The sequence below is a fragment of the Anomalospiza imberbis genome, chromosome 4 (genome assembly GCF_031753505.1).
Source record: "Anomalospiza imberbis isolate Cuckoo-Finch-1a 21T00152 chromosome 4, ASM3175350v1, whole genome shotgun sequence".
Lineage (NCBI taxonomy): Eukaryota > Metazoa > Chordata > Aves > Passeriformes > Viduidae > Anomalospiza > Anomalospiza imberbis.
Window position 1 is genome coordinate 50,572,421 of NC_089684.1, and position 13,394 is coordinate 50,585,814.

The following is a 13,394-nucleotide window of genomic DNA, read 5'->3' on the forward strand; positions in this document are numbered from 1 at the left end:
AATAACACTTGGGTTTACTCACAAAACAAAAACAGTGTGTTTCTGTTGAGCCAAAATCCGTTTAAGGATTTCATATGCAGCAGACCAGCTTCAGCCAAAGAGACTGTGCCAGACTGCTGAATTCGCTCAAACTTTTCCATTTGTCTAAATCAAAAGGGAAAAAAAGGCACTTTCAGCAAGGGAATTAAATAGTTGCACTAATTTACCTCTTCCCCGTGTTCCTTGGGCAGTGTGTCAAAGGGAAGTCCTTGTCCATCTTTTCAATGGGGAAGATGGAAGAAAGAAAGAGATAAATTAAGTGTATCCTTTCATAACTTACCAAATGCTATCAGCTCATTGCTACCAACTGAGGTGGTCTCTTTACAGACTTACAAGATCTTCTCCTGCATATTTTTTCTGAGTTTTGCTATATTTCAGGGAAGAAAACTCATATTGTCATCAAGAAATGAGGTTTCAGGTTATTTCGCTATGCCAGTTCTCTCTGCTTCCTATATAAACCAGAAAACAACATTTCACTGTTAATGCACATTTATTATCTGTTCTTATCTTGATGGTTGAACTTTTCTCACTGTTTATTTCTACTCAATGAGAAATTATTTATCCCAGAAGCAATATTTTCCCAGCAAACTGCCAGCATTGTTACAATTTTCCATCTTTTTTTTCCTTCCACCCCCACTTGTTATTTAGTATTTGCATTGACAGATGAAGGTGGGATAGCAGGGTTCTCCCAGAGCTCTGGATTCAGTCCTGGCTCTCAGGACATGCCATCCCTGCCAGAAACTGGCCAGGCATCATCCAAGCTCAGCCCAGCCCTTGCTCCCTCCACTGCTGCTGGGAGCCTGTGTCAGAGCAGTGCTGCTCAGGTGGCTGAAAAACATCTTCTGATTTCCTGGCTATGTTTATTAGTGACCAGTTTATAGCCATTTGTTCTTGTGCCAAGTCTGCCTTTTGCTTTAATAGTTCTTTTCCCTCCTTTGTATCTACATCCCTGCTGTATTTATAGACAGCGGTCATGTTCCCTTCATTTTGCTGGGTTTAACAAGCCAATCTCTTTTAGTCCTGTCTCATAAAACAGGCTTTCCAGGCCCTGATTATCCTCCATCCTAGTTGCTTTTCTCTGCACCTGTTCCTGTTTGAATTCATCTTTTGTGATAAAGTCAAACCAGTTTAAAATCACTGAAATATCCCACTGACTCAAGGACTGGATTTGATTATTTTTCCAGCCAGAAGCATTGTAATAAATCTCAGTATTATTTTATGAGGGCTATGAACAAAAGCTATGTATTTTCTTAGGCTCAGGTATTATCTAATTATTACTTGAGGACCACACTACTCAATAAAGCTGCCTTTCTGGCTACTAAAGAGACACGTGGCTGTGATTGGCATGAAACAGATGTGACATCGCTCCATTCGGTGCTGGGAGAGAATCTATTTATTTAACTTTACCAATTAACCTTTATTTTTTAAAGTTTGCAATATCATCCATCAAACTGGGAGGATTGCTTTTCACAGGTGCAAATGAGTCATCGCATGTTTGCCAGCTTGGAAAACATTTAGAAAATTAGGGGCTAGGACTTCAGGAAGGAAAAAAAAAGGGAAAGAGAAAAGAAACTTAAGAAACTACAGTCAGTCTCACAGCCCTTACTGCGTTGTGGCTATCGTACAAGAAGCAGAAATGGGTTTTCTTGCATCTCAGGTATTGTGCTGGTTTCTGAGATCCTTGTCAGCAAACATCAGTGGCTCTAAAGCTGAGCCCATCCCGTAATGAAACAGTTATCCCAGACTTAAAGGCAGGATTAGCAACCCGAAGTGGAGCAGAGAGCCCCTCTGCACTTTTTAACACCTCATGAAGAGATCTGGCTGCCAACAAAAGGAAAATCCTAATGTGTAAAAAATGCATAATAATAAGGACTTTGGCTGAGTGGAATTCCATCACGGATCAGATGAAATTGCCTTGTGCAACTTGCTGAGGGCTCCATGCTATGCTAAATGACCTTTGTACCATGTAAAATGGGCACTGCGGCAGGATGCCGGGAGGATCAGGGGCTGGGCTGCTCTTTTATTTTCCCCCCCTATGGAGTTCAAGCTTGTCAAGAATACAACAAAAACGAGAGGGAGAAAGAGGGGGAAGAAACGTCCCATTGAATTTTTCATGAATGATTTTTGTCAGAGGAGAAGGAACATCTGTGTTTATGAAGGCTCCGAGGAGGGGACGCAGCGAAAGCAGGATGCCACCATCTGCTCCTGGGCACCCAAGGAAGTGTGCAATGCCCCATTCCAGTGGTAAAACCCAACCTGTGCTGCAATGTTTTGAGGCTGCAGATGAAAAGGACCATGCCTTTGCCCTCAGTCTTTTCTGCCTGCAGCTGCCTGCTTTGCACTTGTGAAGCAGCAGTGATTTCCAGAGGATTTGGGTCTGAGGTTCAGTGGATCTGGATGCTCAGCACCCTAAAAACCAAGCACTTTCTGCCTCTAAATGATGAAAAACCCATTACAGCCCCATTAGTTCATGTGTCTGAGAAGGGCAGTTGGGTGGCCAGGCAGGTTCATGTCTCTCTCCACATGGGACTGATCATCACCTGAGGCCATGCATGGATGCCCCCAGAATCCGTGAGGAGCTTTTCTTTCTTCTTTTTCTTCTTCTTTTTTTTTTTTTCTTTTTCTTCTTCTTTTCTTTCTTCTTTTTCTTCTTCTTTTCTTTCTTCTTTTTTTGCTGGGGTTTCCTCACCTCCCTCAGAGGCACCTGGGGCTGACAAGAGCTGGAAAGGTGTGAAGCAGGGAAGGACAGAGGGACTGATCCTTACGGAGGTGTTAAACACTGTCTTGGATCACCCACTCAGGGCTACATTTGGCACCATATTTGAGACCAGACTCTCTCAGCTCAGACTGGCAGGAGCTGTGGGGCTCTTTCCTTTTGTTTGAAGTAAGAGCTCTGAGCCTTTCTGTAGAATCAAGGGGGAATTTTACTTTACAACTCCTCTCCTATGTTGTAGTCAAAGATGCCCTTGAGGAATCCTCCACCAATAGCACAAGCTCTGAGGCTCTGACTGTAAATCTGCAATTTATTACTGCAGGGCAACGTTTTTTATCTTGTGGATGTGGACATGTGGAACAGATGCTCAGTGGTGACTTTGGGACTGGACATGTGCTGCAGAGTTGCCTGTTGTGAAGGAAGACTGAGCTCAGCATCATCATGTCTGCTGTCAGTTCTGTTAACTCTGCTAAGGACAGGGACTGATGTGCTGGGAGCCCAGACACAATCTTACACCTGCCAGTAGCATAGGATGCTCCCTTAGTAAAATAAAAAATAAATAGACGCCCAAAACTGATGAAAGGGATCCAAGGTATCTCAACAACTGTGTTGTACATCTGCAGAAGCAGGATATGAGCATCTGTTGTCATACACTCAGTGGTTTTGTATTTGATCTGGCTATGCATCAAGTGTCAAACTTCCCAAGAGCTCACAATTCAAACCACAGCTAGATTTCAAAACAAATCTTTTTCACCAGAGATCACCAGGTCAGCAGCTACCCTGAAAGCTTGCCCAGGATTGTGATGAAGAGTTCTGAAAGGATCAATCTGATTGCAGGTGCAGAGCACGCAAAAATCAGCCCTTGAGTTGTTGTCAAGACTTGTATTTCTGATGTTACCTTCTGCACTGCCCCACACCACAAATAATCCTGCACTGCCCCACAGGTTCACACCCACGTACCCCAAGGGGTGAACAAGCCTGAACAGGCAGAGATAAGAATCTGCTCCATGGCACTGGATACCTGAAGTGCTCCAGTCTCCTGAGGGATATCCATGCTGCCTCTTCAAACAAAGATTCCCCCAGAAAAAACACAAAACTCACACAGAGCACCCAGTATTCCTGAAGGCCAAAAGGCATATGGAAAACACAGCCAGAGAGGAGCTGGAGTCCTGGGTTCTTCTTCTACCCACTCTAGTACCATTTTGCATGACTCAAAATTGTTTATTCACTCTACCTCCAGATCTCTTTTCACCTATCTATGGAATTCATAACCACCTGCCAGAAATTTTTCATTAATTAATTTAGTCTGGGAATGTTGGAAGAGCTGTTACTTAAATACAAAGGAGATTTTAAAAAATATTATTATTTTTATTAAATCTTGTTCCTCCCTCCAGTACTCCCTCCACCCGCTGCCCATGGCCAGAAAGTTAATTACTCTGCACCTTCTGAGAGCATTACAGAGCAAGTGCTTCCACAAATCTCCCTAGAACTTTTCTTCACATGGGCTGGTATCATCAGTCAGAGACCTGATCCATCTGGAGATAACAGGAGTAATTTATCCTTTGTGGCAGCTCATCTTCTTGCCCAGATATCCTCAGTGCTGAAGCACTGAGCAGGGTGGAATCTTTCCCTTGGAGGACAAGAAGGAGAAATTGCCCTTGATAATCTCTTTTTCTGTTGGTAGCAGTAACATTTGACTCCGGTGATGTCCAATGTCCCTTCCCTGGCTGAGAAAGCCACAGAACAGACACAGGAAGCATACTTGTTGTAATTCCAGCTTTTCCTCCCATGCTACCTCCCCTTGGAGGGGTGTTGCTCTTTATGCAGACTTGGATCTCTGGGCAAGGGCTCAGGGGGATGGAAGTTCCTCTGCCCCATCAGCACTGCTCATACTCCATGTGACAGCACCATGGCAGCTGAGCAAGGTTCCTCCAGCCCCCAGTGATGGACAGCAGAGCTCTGCAGCTCTGAGGAAGGATCATTCCCCAGGGACATCACTGGACACACAGTCCTGTTGCATGGTTTTTGGTCAGCGCACTGCAAGCACTGCACTGTGCCCCACAGCAGAGTTAGTGGTGCTCTGCCAGCCCCCCGCGACTCCACGGTGCCTTCCCCAGCACCAACCAGTCCCCTCACAGCAACCCCTTTCTTCTTCAGTTCAAAGTGCTCTGGCACTTCATCTGGAAAATTCTTTAAATCTACATTACCTCTGCCTTATTTAATCTTTTCGGAAGCACTGACAACCAGTGCATGAAAAAAGAGATTTTAAGCTGAAAAGAAAGCAGCCCCTGATCACTTCTTGGGGCTAAGTTACAAACTGAATTGGAAACTGGAAGGTGAAAAGAATATGTTACCTTTTAAGTGTCACGTTTTTCTCTGCAAAAATGCCTTTTAACTGAGCTGTTGCAGAAGGCGTAGAAATAGCATCAAGCCACGGCCTTAGATCTTGCTCTATGTTTTGCTCCTAAACAGGTGCCTTTGGTGTCTGGCTTTGTTTTTACAGAAATGGGGGCCACCAGGCATTCACTAGGAATTTGGAAATCTCTCAGACTTGGGAAGATTTATATCTCTTTGTTGAAGCACTGAGAGTCCCCACTGTTTACAACACTTCATAGCACAAATCAGATCCATCCTCAGCATCAGCAGCACGGAGAGAGACCTGGACACTGCAAATACCAGAAAGAAGAGCAAAGAGGAATTTGTAGGCAGCACCAATGCAGCTGAACATCATAAATCCCTATCAGTCACATCTGAAAGCTGCAAACCACAATGCCACTTGGAGATAACCTGGGTCTCAGCTGAGGTGCTGCAGACTGTGTATCTGAGGTGAAGGATGTGCAGCAACACTCTCGTTGTACATTCCCTCCGTGCTGCAGGACACAGGGCAGACAGAACTTCCATGATCCTGGCTGAATCCCCATCAGCAGGACTATTTCAGGACACAGTCAGGGGAGGACACAGCCCAGAGCACATCACCTCTCCAGGAGGCACAGCTGCCTCCAGCTAATTATGGGTCAAAACACATCCAAGGTCACCACACCCCCAAAGTGCCTTCCTGCATCAGAGCATCTATTTACCTAGGGTGGGAAAACCACCAGCTAGCCCATGGCACATCCCAGCAGGACTCTTCATACACTTCTCCTGGTGGATTTGCAGGTGTCCATGACAGAGAGGAGATGGGCAAAGGTGCTGGGACAGAACAGGGAGATGCACGGGTTCACTGCACAGGTCAAAAGCAGATGGGGGGAGAAGAAAGGCTGAAGCAGCATTCCAGGGCTGTTTTTTCCCTGTGTATCTCACAAATTAATGGAGTCTTCAACATCTTTGCTGTAGCTGCACCCGCATCTGCACCAGGGTCACATCCCTGGGGTCCCGTCCCTCCTACCTGGTGGCTGTCTCTTGGACCCCTTACACCAGCCACCCCTGTCCTCTTGTTTCTGAATTTAGGTCTGAAATACTTTTGGGTCTGAACCCTTTCCCTTTTTGACCCCCAGGACACTCACCTGAGCTGGGACCCATCAATTTTGAAAGAACTTCAGCAGGAATTTTTCCCAGCTAAGAAAAAGAAAGCCACTATTTCCCTACAGATGACATAATCTCTGCTGTTTGTGAGCAAACAGGCTGTAGGACACAAGTAAGAGCAGTGTAACAGAATAAAACACTATTTATACATCAGACAGTCTGACAAATGTTGATTAAAATGTCTCATAATCAAATGGCAAATACAAAGACATATTTTCTTATCTGTTAAGGAGCTTTTATAGCAGCCTAGGCTAGAAATGCTTTGCTATTGTACAGGCTCCAGTGATATGAGTGCTTTTTGCAGAAACAGGCATGAACCTTTGTTGCAGGAGATCTTGTCTCAATCTTCTCTGACAGTGACTTGATTTCAGACAGCTCAATCCAGTTGTTTATGCACAGGCATCCAGGGCTACCAGACACGGTCTTCAGGGTCCCTCTAGCCCCCAGGTGACACAAATGTCCCCAGCCCTTCTGTTTGATGTGCTGGGCCCCTTCAGGTGTTTGACAAACTCCCAGTCTTGTCCAGAGCAGCAGATAACCAGTTCAGGGTGGTCAGATTGAACCCTTAATCCCCTGTGCATCAATCTGCAGTTTGCAAAACCTGAATTACCTTTTCCTCCTTGTTTTTTAAAACAGCCTAGGAGATCTGGGAATGGGATCTCTAGTGAGTCCCTATCAGCAGGCACCATCATATCCTTCTCTCATACACATACCAAAGCAATCTCGAGGAGAGCTCTTTCCCAGAGCACTGATTAGAGGTTTATTGATCTCCCTTGGGATGCTGGAGAGCTCCCCATGTGTGTACCTCCCCTGCATGCCGTAAGACCACTGAGTATGAAAACAAAATAGAAGCAATAAGGAGCAAATTGCTTTTTATTTATACAACAAAGCTGCAGGCATGCAGGGCAGAGGCAAAGGAAGCTCCTTCTCTGCCTGTTGAGGACCTCCCTGTGAGCATCAGGTAGAGCTTCAGCTCAGCAAGGCTTCATCAGCATCCAGCAGCTCCAGGGAAAGCGCTGGTTGGTGGAAAAGAAGAGGGGGAAGCAGGGCTGTGTTTGCACCAGAGTGCTGTGGCTTGCACCCTACCAGCTTGAGCTTTACAAGTGATGGATGCATGTGCAAAATCTTGGGAGCAAATTCCACTCCTGAACAGATGCAGACTGCCAGGAGCTGGAAATATGTCTGCTACCAAAGCTGGAGGCAGTGCTGTGAGGGAGGGTTGGTTCCAGCAGCTCCACCAGAGCAGCCTCAGGACAAGCTCTGGTGCAGACAGCTCTGACTCACCAGCTCTCAGATCTGTCCTGGAGCAGGAGGGAAGGGTGAGCCTGCACAACCCCACAACGATGATGTGTGTTCCCCCACAGTAGCAGCTGTGCAGGGATGTGAGCCAGGGGAGATGGAAACACTGCTCACTGCTTGTCCTGCTTTCCATCCCATCCCTTGCACAGACAGGACAAACAGCAGAAGTCCTGCTTAATTCTCGACCTACAGGCCAGGACACTGAAGGAGGTGCTGGCAGGCAGCAGACCAAGACTAAAAGACTGATGACAGAAAAAGGAGGCAAAGCAGGGAGCTGAACATGGATCCCTTGGGGTAGTTCACCCACCTGGTGGGGTCTCCTCTCTAAGGAAAAGCACTCCAGGTAAACACCTATTTCTCCAATGTTTATGCACACCTGAGTTTGCCAACGCCTCTCATCGTTGCCAGGGCCTCCCTCTCCCAAAGCACCCCAAATGTGCAATTCCCTCCTGGAGGGAAGACGGGCTTGGCTCTGATGCCGAGCAGACAGGTGAGCGCTGATGGTACCGCAGCTCCTCCAGGGGAATGATTACCTGATTTATCTCCAGCCAAATCCTCCCTGATGTAAATTGTAGAAGCTCTCTTGGCAGGAAGCCCCATCCCCTTATATAAGCTGAAATATTGCCTTTTGAGATTTATCCATTACTGCCAGACTGCTGAGCCGTCTGTCTTCAGCAAAGGCCCCAGAAGAGGAGAGGATGGTTGTGTTCATACCGGTTTTGTCTGTGCAAGGTAAATATTATTGCTCATTTTCCCCTGCAGCAGAGAGCCCAATGTCACCTGGACTAAGATTCCTCCTCTCTGCTGTGCCAAGACATTGGCTCAAATGGCAGGAATTCAATTTGACCCTGTAAATATCTTTCACATTTAAATGCTTGATCTTGTGGGGGAGGGAAGTCTCTTTTGGAGGTCTGAAATTTATACATATGCACAGAGAAAAATGTTTCTGAAGGAAAATTCCAAGCAGAAAATCACTGTGCATATGGGGAATGGGTATTGAGTAAACTGCAATGCCATTCCCCTTCAGTCCTCCCTCCCTTCCTTCCCACCCACAGAGGTACACAACCACTCATGTACACCCCAGCACCTCAGGTCCCCACCAGAGCCAAGCACACCCCTGGCCCCTGCCCAACTGCTCTTCCACACAACCAGCACCTCTCCAGTCATTTGTGCCCGTTTCCTGGAGGGATCTGGTCCCCATCCCCACAGCAATTCCACTCCACTGTTGGACCAGTTCTGTCTGGAGAGCTACATGCTTAAACCCTCTGAGGGCTGACAGGCCCAGGGAAGGAAGGCAGCTCTTCCCTCTGCAAAGCCCTGATAAGGTTCTGGCTGACAGACCTGGAGGGGCTGATGGGGTCTGCTGAGGTTTGAAATGCTCATTACACAACTGCAGATTGCAGAGGAAAGCAAACCTGGTCCCCAAAGTGTAAACCTAGAGATAGGGACAGGTAACTGGAATTACACTGCCTGAGACATGGCTTCCCTCATTTAATGTCACTTAAGATGCCACATGAACTTAAAGCCACTTCTTTGCACTGAGGTTTAGTAGGCGCCCTGTGGCTGTTCATTCTGAATCCACTGTTGAGCACTGGCAAGAGGGGAGCTCCTGCAGAGAGGTTTCTGGCCAGAGCTGGGTCAGGTTTTCCCAGCTTGGTGACAATTCATAGCCCCAAGTAGGAGCAACCACTGAGAGCTATTGTCCTGGAAAGAACACCTCTTCCCTTTCTATCTCCGTGTCCCAGTCTCATTCAGAGAGATATCTTTCATCTCATCCTGCCCAACCCACTACTTTGAGCTCATTCCTCTCTGCCATTCCCACAGCACTGAGGCAAACCACTGCTTCTCCAAGGAGAAGCCAGCTTGGATGCAATTTTCCCTAGCTGCAAGGGCAGCAGGGAAGTGAACTGCTGGCTGTCATTGCACGAATTGCTGTGCCCTTTCCTGGTGTTTCTTCTCGTGACAGACCCCTTTGCCACCTGGCAGCAGGGAAGACCCTCATACAAACCCTCAGAAAAGCAGGACTGGCATTTGAAGTGTGAGATCCTGGACTAGGTAAACCCCAATTTACAGTAAGACAGCCCCCCATCCCCTTCAGAGTGCTGTCATGTTTCTCAAGGGCTGGGGACCATTGTTAGAGAACAAAGCAGCATTTCTATAAAAGAGGAGAGCACAGTAAATAAGTTCACTAACTGAGAAAAACAGCCTTTTAATATCTCTCTTTGTGACTCATAGTGTGAGGGCCAGCTGTTACTACTGGAGAGAAATTCCTTGCTGATTAGTCTTTTAAAGGGCTTCCCAGATAATTAAATAATGATTTCTCTCCCCATTCATTCTAAGTGACAAGAGAGCCTGGCAAACCCACTAAGCGTGGAAGGGCAGCATGTTTTCCCAAGCCTTATAGGAGCTTAGCTATTCTGCAGCTAATCCGGTGCTTAAACCCAGCCGCAGATCCCCGCACTGAGGGACAGGCTGTGCCACCTTCCTGGTGCTCCAGGGCTGACCTGGGACAGGATGAACTCCTGAAAATAGGCTTTAGGCCAAGGCTGTGTTTTTAAACATGAAGTGACTATAGGAAGGATGGTCTCACCTGAGCAGATAAATTAACTTTTCTTTGACTCCGCTTCCTGAGAAATCGGCTTTGCCTGGGGTTTGCATGAGCTCAGCGTGGTGAAGGGGAATCAATCCCTCTCTGTCCTTCCTGGACTGTGCTCAGAGCCACCACTAGAAAGAATGAGTGACCAATACGGAGGCCATTTGGGCTTTTTCTGGGATGATCTGGCTTTCAGCACATCCACTGCGTTTCCAAGTCACAGCATGAATCATGGTGATTTGCTCAGGCAGGAATTTCAGCCATAAAATTGCATGGCCTCTCTGGGTACAGCTCCATTGGTCTGATGGAGTTATCCTGGATTTCCACCAAACTTAAAAGGTGAATAACAACCTGTGTGCTCTCCAGGTGAAACCAGGTGTAATCAGGTATATCCAGTCCATGCAGGATTGGGAAGCAGGTATGTCTACACCTGAATAACTGCATTCTCACTTATTTTCATGTGTTTGGCTTTCAGAGAGGGTCCTTACCTCATAGCTTACTAAACCAGTGGGAAATTTCAGGATTCAATAACCTCTGGGAAAAATTAAGGTCAAAAATTAAGGTCAGCACCAACAGAGAGACGTAGCACATATTTTACCAAGGATCAAGACTGGTTTGTAGCTCCAGTTGTGCTGAAACATTTTTTCCAGTGAGCAGATGCTTTTATTTAATTGAAAACCAATGAGAAATATCATCTGAGACAGAAAAACATTGACCAACCATATAAATATGTGAAAATGAGCTTGTGAGTTTTGCCCATTCCTAATTGAGAATCTGTTCTTGTGGTTAATTGAGAATCTGTTTAGGGGCAAGATAGGGGTGGGATAGATAGAAGGGAGAAATATTTAAGAAGCAAGTGTTCTATCAGTAACACACTGTCATGAGAATCTAGCAAAAAAAATTTTTTTTTTTTTTAACTAAGATCCATCTGGACATCTTGGCAAGGAAAACAAATGCAGCATTAGCAAAAGAGATTTTTGAAGAAGATGTTCCAACCCAAGTGCAACCCACAAGGGATGGACGTTCAGGCACTTGGAAATGTTATGGATTTGTAATGTCCCCACAGAACCTGTTGTTAACCACTGAATTGTCAGGTAAACTGAGGTAGAAAGTGGTTAAGTAATACAACTGTGTGACAAAACCTGTCAGAGGATGAAGTGCTTCCTCCTCTCTTTACTCCAACCCTCAAGGAAACTTCACCCAGCCATAATGAAACCCCGAGATGGAGTGAAGTCTCTGATGACAGGCGATTTTTGATGAACTGCTCCCCAGCCAGCAGCCATGAAGGCAACGGGCACTGCAAAACTTTCCATGGAAGACTGGCTGGGGGAGGATTCTCCTAGGAAAACTTGCATTTAAATGGCATTGAGTACTTAGCCTGACAAAAGGCAGGAAACCCAAAGCAAAGGGTGACACTCTGTCTTCAACTTACATTTTTATGTCTTTTATTCCTTTATTCCCCGCAGTGCAAATCAAGGACAGGGGGTCAAACTGATTCCCTCAGGATTCCCTGTGTTCAGTGGTCTTCTACCAGAGATATTTGGTGGCCAGTATCATCAGACTAAGCAACTTTTCCTGGGAATAGGAAATTAAGGCATGATTTTCTAATTCACAGTGCAGAAGAGCTCCATGGCCACCCTTGTTCCAGGGGAACCAGTGCTCCCATCAGCCTGGGTCCCAATCCTTTGACCCTGCAGGGAAGGTTAGTGAGACAGAGGTGCTGGGAGACAGGAAGAAACAGGGGTGCTTTGTAAACTGATAATGTTTCCTTTGATCTGAAAAGAGTGAAGGAAGGCAGAAGCTTTTTTAGATAAGCCATGGAAAGAGAGCAGCCCCAGAGCATGATGGCTGAGCTTCAGCAGTGGCTGGAAGAAAGATGGACCTCTTGCTAAAAGATAAATGCTTCAAACCCCCAAAGCTGAGCTTTCTGAGTAAGAGATATACTTTTTTCTATGATCTTTAATTCATCAAATTCTGGTTTTCACATCTGTTGAAACTATTAAAAAAATCTAAAAACGCTCAGCAAAACTAGCTTGAATCCAGGGAGCCCTAGGCATTGAGAAGTTAAAACTTATGGTCAAAATGCTACCACTCCCAATTCCTTTTTATCAGCTGTGTCCTTAGGAAAAAAAATACTTTTAAAGCATAATTTGTCACGTGAAATGTCCCTGTTGTTTTGTCTCATTATTCTGCTCCTCTGCAAAGGCAGCCACAGACCATCTTCCCTAATGGATCAGGAGGAAACCGAACCCTGCTGGTTGTTTTGTTGGACAGCAGAACCAGCAGTGGTTCCCAACATCTGGGAATTAAGGCGGGCTCTCTGCTCTTTGCGTTGCTTTTTTCAAGAGAGTCTCCAGGTGAATAATTATCCTAGGGTGAATCTTGGTCTTCCCAATCTCCACAGTCACTTTTGAAGTGCACTGGGAAGGGAGCTGTGGTGCCACAGTGAAGCTGTTCATGTTTTCAGAGGGGGCTGCACATCCAGAGTTGGGTAAACTCTCCTGTTTACCCACCAAACACAGCCCTGGCATTGTGGCTGGCACTAGAAGACTGATTTTTAATGCTTTCAGCTACTGGTAGCAAGTCCCTGGCAATCTCAGCTGGCAACATATTGATAAAGCAATGAAACTCTGGAGGCAAAGAAGCAGCATCTGTTTCAGCCTGGGGATCTGGGGTGGGTAGAGGTTCGATTTTGTCTTTTTTTAACTATTAGGAAAACATGATAATCAAATCTCTCTGCCACTCTTAATTAGCAAGGGGAAAAAGCAGTACAAAGAATAATTAGCAGAGGCAACATTCCTTTAATATGAGGCCACAGCCAGACACCCCAGGCAATGAAAACACATCGGATTGTGCAGGGGCATTCAAAGTCAGCTACAAAAGCAGAGGAACTCCCCTACATGCTAACATTACTGCCCTCCTTATATTGCACTATAAAACCGGGGTGTCAAAAAGGCTAGAGATTTTACACTTGGTGTCAGTGGTTTATAGTCATTAGACTAATTATGTTGGTGTTTTTACCACCTTTATTCTACTAATTGGTCTAAAAGCCAAACAGGGACATCATTACTTTAGACAAACAAGCAATTATTAGGCCATAAACACACCCTGGTTTGTGTTCCCTGGGTGAGGAGGGAGCTCCTAATGCTCTCTCTGTGGTGTCTGCCACAATAACAGGCATTACTGATGCACTTGACTTTAGCTCTGCTGACAAAGAGGCCTCAAAGC

General features: G+C 45.9%; 1 long non-coding RNA gene across 1 annotated transcript; it reads right to left on the reverse strand.

Moving 5' to 3' along the window:
- Positions 1 to 7,129: 7,129 nt before the first annotated feature.
- Positions 7,130 to 12,569, reverse strand: LOC137472930 (uncharacterized). The gene is made up of 3 exons (XR_010998491.1): positions 10,164 to 12,569; positions 9,645 to 9,728; positions 7,130 to 8,296 (listed from the first exon to the last, which is right to left on the reverse strand). It is a non-coding gene; the product is annotated as an uncharacterized lncRNA (long non-coding RNA).
- Between the last annotated feature and the right edge of the window lie 825 nt (positions 12,570 to 13,394).